We start from the raw sequence: 6,570 nt of genomic DNA, 5'->3' as shown, positions 1-6,570 counted from the left end.
CAGGAATCCGATGTATTGATTGTACCAGAACTCCTTATATACTAACAATAATAGGCTCATGCATATTCGTAACGGCGCATTCTAAGTGGTTCACATCGATTAAGCTGATTCTAAACCCCTCCTTAGACCCCCTTTCGTGGTCAGCAGTTCTGCCTTTTTCCCTGGCCTTCTAACCACAGGCTATTGTTATACTGCCAAAACCTAACCTTGCTGGCTCTGCAAATAAACCCATAGCTCAGCAGTAAGACTCAGTGGTGGTTCAGTTACTGCGCAAGATACATGTAATATTCTGTAACTTCAGTTGTTACACAGGATGTGTGGTGCAGTGTCTTATGAGACCTTGCTCAGCTAGCTGCAAGGGTCTATGTGCCCGTTCTCATGTAGCCAGCCTCTCAGATCAGTAAGCTGCAAAAAATCTGTATATCCCGAATCTATATGTCCCTTTTCACGTAACCAATCCCCCACAGTCAGTGGACTCAGGTTTCCAGAAATGGAATCCTTTCTTTTGATCCCACAGCAGAGCAGACACAAGACAAAATTTTTTCCTTGGTACATTATTCTGAAATAATTGAATGTAAGACTGCTAGAGCCAACTAGGTTGTTTTTCATCCAATTTCTAACCTTATGGCAGATGCACTCGTTCATATTATGTATCTGGATTCCTCTAATATGTAAACAAATAGATTTAACACCATACTCCAATCCTTTTTTATCTCTAATGTAAACTTAAACCTGATTACAAACTGCCTATTTTCCTGTGGAAACACTGGACTAAATATTAGCAAAAATGCAGTTAGTTCTTTTAATGCCTGTCATGGTCAAAAATGCAGGATAGTTTTTTAAAAAAATCAGGGTTTGTATTTTTCTTATTTGTTGTATTTGTTCTATTCTACTGAAATGAAATCAAGGTATCTCCCTTGTGAGATACCTATCCTTGTCTAGTAGATTTCAATATTTGCCCCCTTGGTTTTTTTCTAGTCCTCTTGAAAATAGCAAGGTTTCCTTTTTTGTAAAATTTTCTACCAACCTACATTCTGATAGTTTATAAGTCAAAAATTATATGCAATTCTTCATTGGCCGATAAAAAATCTGCTGTATTCTAGGAGAATAATCACATGGCAATGAAGACTTGTAACATCTCTCCAAATGTAATTAACATTTGAAGTACAGCACTATTCCAATTACTTGAATTACCTTTGGCATTTGTTGCAAATTCCTGAAAGTGAATGAATGACGCAAATGTCAGGATATTTCAGCAGTGCTTTTATATGAAAATACTCTGTGCATTCATAGCAGGTGTTAGTATAAATACTTGTACTAAACTACTCAGTCTGTGTCAAAATGGTATTTGCTTTCATTCAGATAAAAACACATCTCCAGTCAATTTCATGCAGGAGAGCTTTAAAGACTTCCATCATGGCAGCTGCTTATTATGGACATAAAGTTCAATCAGGAATCACAATTGTGCAAATACAGGTAGACTTCTGATTACAAGCTATAATTGCCTGGGCCATCAGAATAACTAACAGCAATTCTTGTAACTTTGCCTTTTTTCAAAAGTTGGTGAGAAATACTTGATGTAGTCTTATTCGATCACTTCCATGTCATGAATTGTTTTAGAAGAAACCTAGATGCAGCCGAGTCAATCCTCTTTTGCAGATTGTATGGTGTTTCTATTGATGTATTGGAAAGTGCAAATGACAGGTGGGTCTGAGATGGTTCTGGGTTGCTCTGGATGTAGCAGGTACAGTGATACTTGTTCAGATGCCCCACAGAAAACAGTAGAGAAGATAGAGCAACGACAATAGCCTTGAGTGCAAAGTTAGAAGAATGGTGCAAGTAGATCAGTAGAAGAAATATTTGTGCTTAAGCAGATTGGTTGGATCTTACAGAAGCAAGTAGTGGAGGGAGAAAAAATGCATGTGGAAGAATACTGCTACTATACTATTTTTCTTACATTCAGGAGCTGATAGTAAAGTAGAGGTTCAGTAAAACACTTAGGTAGCATCAGTGTCTGTCTTCTTATCAAAGTATGGTATGTCTGAAGCTTCTCTGTGCTCAAGTGATGCTATAGTGATTATATGCAGGTAGGAGATCACTTGGAAAGTTGTTTTACACTGAAAATGGCTACCTATAGCATGTATTTTTGATACAGACGTTTTTGTCATGGTCCCTTAATTAAAGAAAAGAAGGAAAGGAAGGAAAAAGAAAGAAAGAAAAGAAAGAAAAAGTGTCTTGGGGTGACCTTGTTATGTGTGTCCCCTATCGTTGCCCCATGCCCAGAAATTAATTTTTTGCCTTTCTGTGCCTTTAAACTGAGCCTGAGAGGGGGGAGAGACAATACCGAGGGAACTTTCTAAGCAGTTTGTTTTCATGTTTTCAAGGACACAGAGATAGCGACGGCTCTGTGTTCAGCTGTGGCAGTGGAGCGAGAGTGGGGAAAGCGCCCAGCTTTTGCTTTCGGCCAGTTTTTCAGCTCCTTTTTCTTTCTCTGGAGAGAAATGGAGAGTTGAACTTTTGTTTTCCTGGGACTTTGTTATTTTCTTTTGTTCCTCTGCTGCACTGTTTCAACATCAGAATACACTGGGAGGACTTTCCACCAAGGCCTTGGCCCTGGCGGTGGGCCCACCACCCCGTCCCAGCTCCAAGGAGGGGGAGAGAGAGATCTACGGAAGAACTCTGAAATTTTCCCAGGTTTCTCTCGGCAGAGCGAGGGGTTTTATTATTTAGCATTATTATCCTTTTCCCATGTGTGTGTTAAGTAGTTTTTATTTCTTTCACTTTCATCCAAGGAAAATTTCTTTTTTCCCGAACCTGATGGGGGAGGGATGGTTATAACCTGCTTTCTCTCAGAGGATATATTTCTAAATTGGGCCAAACCAGAACAAAAAGAAGAAAAGGAAGAGAAGGGAAAGAAAGAAAGGAAAGAAAGGAAGAAAGAAAAAGACCACCATTCTTTTGAGAAGATACCACCAGTCTCTTTATCCTTAAGTGTGTACATGGGTCTTTCACCCTTATTCTAGTGCATCAACCTTTGAAAGGTTCAAGATTCCTGTCTTCCTTTCCTCCTTTCCTCGAGCTCTAATGTTTCCTATAGCTCAAATTTAGTGAATTTCATATTCAACGTGAACATGTTCCAGTTCACTCTTTCACTTAAGGTTTTTTAGGACATCTAGCTGTTTTCCCACATGGAGCCCAGGAGGCTAACCCTGAACCTCAGTTTGTAATTCCCCTAAGTGTAGTGCTGCACTTAACTGATAGGTCTTGTTCTAAAGATGTGAAATATTGCCTTTGTACAAGTTGTAGTCAGCCAATCTTCCTTACTTGAATTTTCCTTCACACCACAGATACAATCACAGTTTCAGGCCAGAAGATATTAGTTTTATTAAACCACAGTTTCTAGTAGCGGGCCTTTCGTTTGGGGTGTTAGAGGGACAGAATACTAACAGTCTGTCTCTTTGTGAACTTTATACTATAGATCATAAAACAGAGTAGCTACGTTTCCATTAAAATCTATTAACAGTAGGGGTGGGGTTGCATAATTCAGACATGCTCCCATTAAACTCTTAATTTAAACCATAGTGGAGAGATCAGTGGGAAATAACAGTGTAGAAGGTTATTCTAGTCATAAATGTGGATTAGTGTGACTATTTACTATAGCCTTCATGTAAGAAATGAAAGAGAAGTGCTGCAAGAAAAGCGTCGCCCTTGGTATACAATGTGCAGGCTTCAGTGAATAAGAAGGCAAATGCTAATTTTTTGAAGCAGCTCTTTTGTTTGTAAAAACAAAACCCAAAAACCACAACAAACACAAACAAGCCAAAACCAGATGAAAAACTATGAAAACTGAGAAATGCTTTAACATTTCCTCAATTACTCTGAAAATATATTTGAAGACTTCTAAATTGTTCCTAATGACTGGTTAGTCATTTTTGCACTAGAGTTCTGGAAGAGAAAAATTCCAGAATAACTTGGGTCTAGGCTTTTTCTTTTATTATAACATGTTTTCCTCAAGGTGAAATAAATAGTTCTCTCCATACAATACAAAGATATGAAGTAAGCCTGGTCTCACTCCCCGAAAACCCAAAAGCATTTTGCATGCCATGTTGGAAGTCAGACTTATTTCTGCCCGCAAGCTTTCCTTGGTAAAGACTCTTAGAATAGAGAAAGAGTTTTTGAAAATATAACTGCTTACAACACTATGAATGCAAATGAATAGCGATGATTTTGCACATAACTGTCCAGTTATATCTTTGTCTCCCATGTCTTTGTCTCCCAGACTGTATTAATGCTGACAGTACTGAAGTACTGCTGAAGCTGAAGTACTAGCTTCTATCTATTTTTGAAAAAAATGTTGTTGTATTTGCTTTTATGAAATTAAAAGTTGTTACAAATTTCTCATTTCAATGGCATTGCTTCTCCATGGAAGTTACTTCTGTAACATGGTAAGCCTTCTCTTGTTAAAGAGAAGTGGAATATCTCATATTTGTTCATATCCCATAGACAGGTCCATTCATAATGTAATTTGAAAACTCTTTTACTTAACTAATTAAATTGTGATGTTGTGGATGCCCCATCCCTGGAAGTATTCAAACCCAGGCCTAAAGGGGCTTTGAGCCACCTAGTACAGAGAAAGTAGTCCCTGCCCTTGGCAGGGGGATTGGAACTAGATGGTCTTTAATGTCTTTCCCAACCCATTCAGTGATTCTATTATTCTATTATGAATAGCATTAATAGACTAATAAGCCTCCAGGATAAATAGCCAGGTTTCCCTAAGGTTCAGAAGGAGTGGAAATGTGACTGAGGCCAGCTCTGACTCCCGTGAGTATCCACAAGGTTTGCTCCACTCAGCTGAAATAAACTGCCCTGAAAGCACACATTTTTGAGGCAAGGGGACTCAGTATTACAGGCCTTGGATCCAACTTGTAAGGTTAACAACATACCTAAAATACATGTGCCCAACCTCACTCAGCTTTTGCTATGTCTCCGTAAGTATGACCCACAGTGGAGAATTTAATTCCAGAATCCTATTTAAAAATTCTGTGTGAATCTATGTGGTTATATTGCTGTTCTACATTGAATTTAAATTATAATTTTTAACTTCTCTGGAAATCAGGTGGGCAGATTTCTTCAAGCATGCATCTGATATCACGGAATGATCACAGTCAATGAAAGAAAATCCATCAGGTTCTAGATATCTTTTTAAACTGTTCTTTTCTTTTTTTTTTATTTTTAATTGTAATACTCAGCAGATAATCCTGATGTTATACATACTGTACAGACACAACTATTCAGTACGCATAACTGTCAGTACAGCCTATTTGACACAAGCTAGTATAAAGATAACAAAATCATTAACAGGTACAGTAATTTCTCAGTAAAATCTTAATGTCCTGGTTATGAAACCTTTAGTCATGTAGAATCATGAAGTGAAACAGCCCAGAAAGCCACCTGTTCCATTACACTGCCACTGAGTGGGGATCATGATATTTTAAATGAATACTCTTCCATTTAAATACTTCTGAAGATTATAAACAATAGTTTCATTAGTAAATAGTGTTCAAATATTATTCTTTAATACTCTGAAGTTCATGAACCCCTAAAACCAATAAAGAAAACTGGAGTGATTTAGGATAATCCTCACCAGATTAAAGCTGGCATAAGTCCACTGATCTTAACAGATGTGCATCACAATCTATTGGAGGATGCTTTGATCTGCCATAGACAAAGAAAAGAAAACAAATATAAAATCTGAATGCTTCAAGCAGCAGCTGACAGAGGCCTAGGCAAATGAAAATGTAGCTTTCTTTTCATTATACTGGATTCTTTTCACTGAAGGGGAAACAAAGAAATAGCAAGCTATTCCTTGAATAAATAGTCTTATCCATAATTGTGCAGAACAGCAACATCCAGATGACCTACTGGGGAGACTTGTGGTGCATCCCAAGGCTCCCCTGTGATCACCTAGCCTGGAGACCTGTCTGAAGTGCCACAGGTCCCACTGGTGGATAGTCTTAAATAAAAACAAAGATAATGTATGGAAAGTTGTGTGTACAGCTAAGTTCCTGGATCAAAAATTGGGGAGCAATTTCAGACCGTTTCAGACTGTGTGGATTGTTGAAGAAACATACAGCAAAGAAAAGTTAGGATTAGAGAAAAGGTTTAATTATGTGATGAAGTCCCTAGAAAAATGTCATAAAAGGTGATAAATCTCAAAACCATATGACTTTTCAAGACAAACAAGAGTGTTCTTCCAGTGTAGGACCTCAGAGCCTTGACCTGAAAGGAGAAAAAACTGAAATAATTTCTTGGTTGCAAGTGACAGGGACAGAAATGGACAGTAGCTTTTATTAGGGGAAAGAAATGAGCTACAGCAAATCTGCATCTCCCTTCTACCTTACCCCGAGCTTGTTCTAAAGGCTCTGAAGTTTGTCCCTATTAGCTAAAGTATGAAAGCAACATTAGTGATAAATACCACTGCACAAAAAGGACTTCAATTTCCAATTTAGTTTGCATGGTTAGAAATCATTAAATGGTTATCTAATAGCTTTCTCTTTTTTTTTTTTTTTT

The sequence above is a fragment of the Corvus brachyrhynchos genome, unplaced genomic scaffold (assembly GCF_000691975.1).
Source record: "Corvus brachyrhynchos isolate BGI_N302 unplaced genomic scaffold, ASM69197v1 scaffold33, whole genome shotgun sequence".
Classification (NCBI taxonomy): Eukaryota; Metazoa; Chordata; class Aves; order Passeriformes; family Corvidae; genus Corvus; species Corvus brachyrhynchos.
This window is presented reverse-complemented; position numbering follows the sequence as displayed.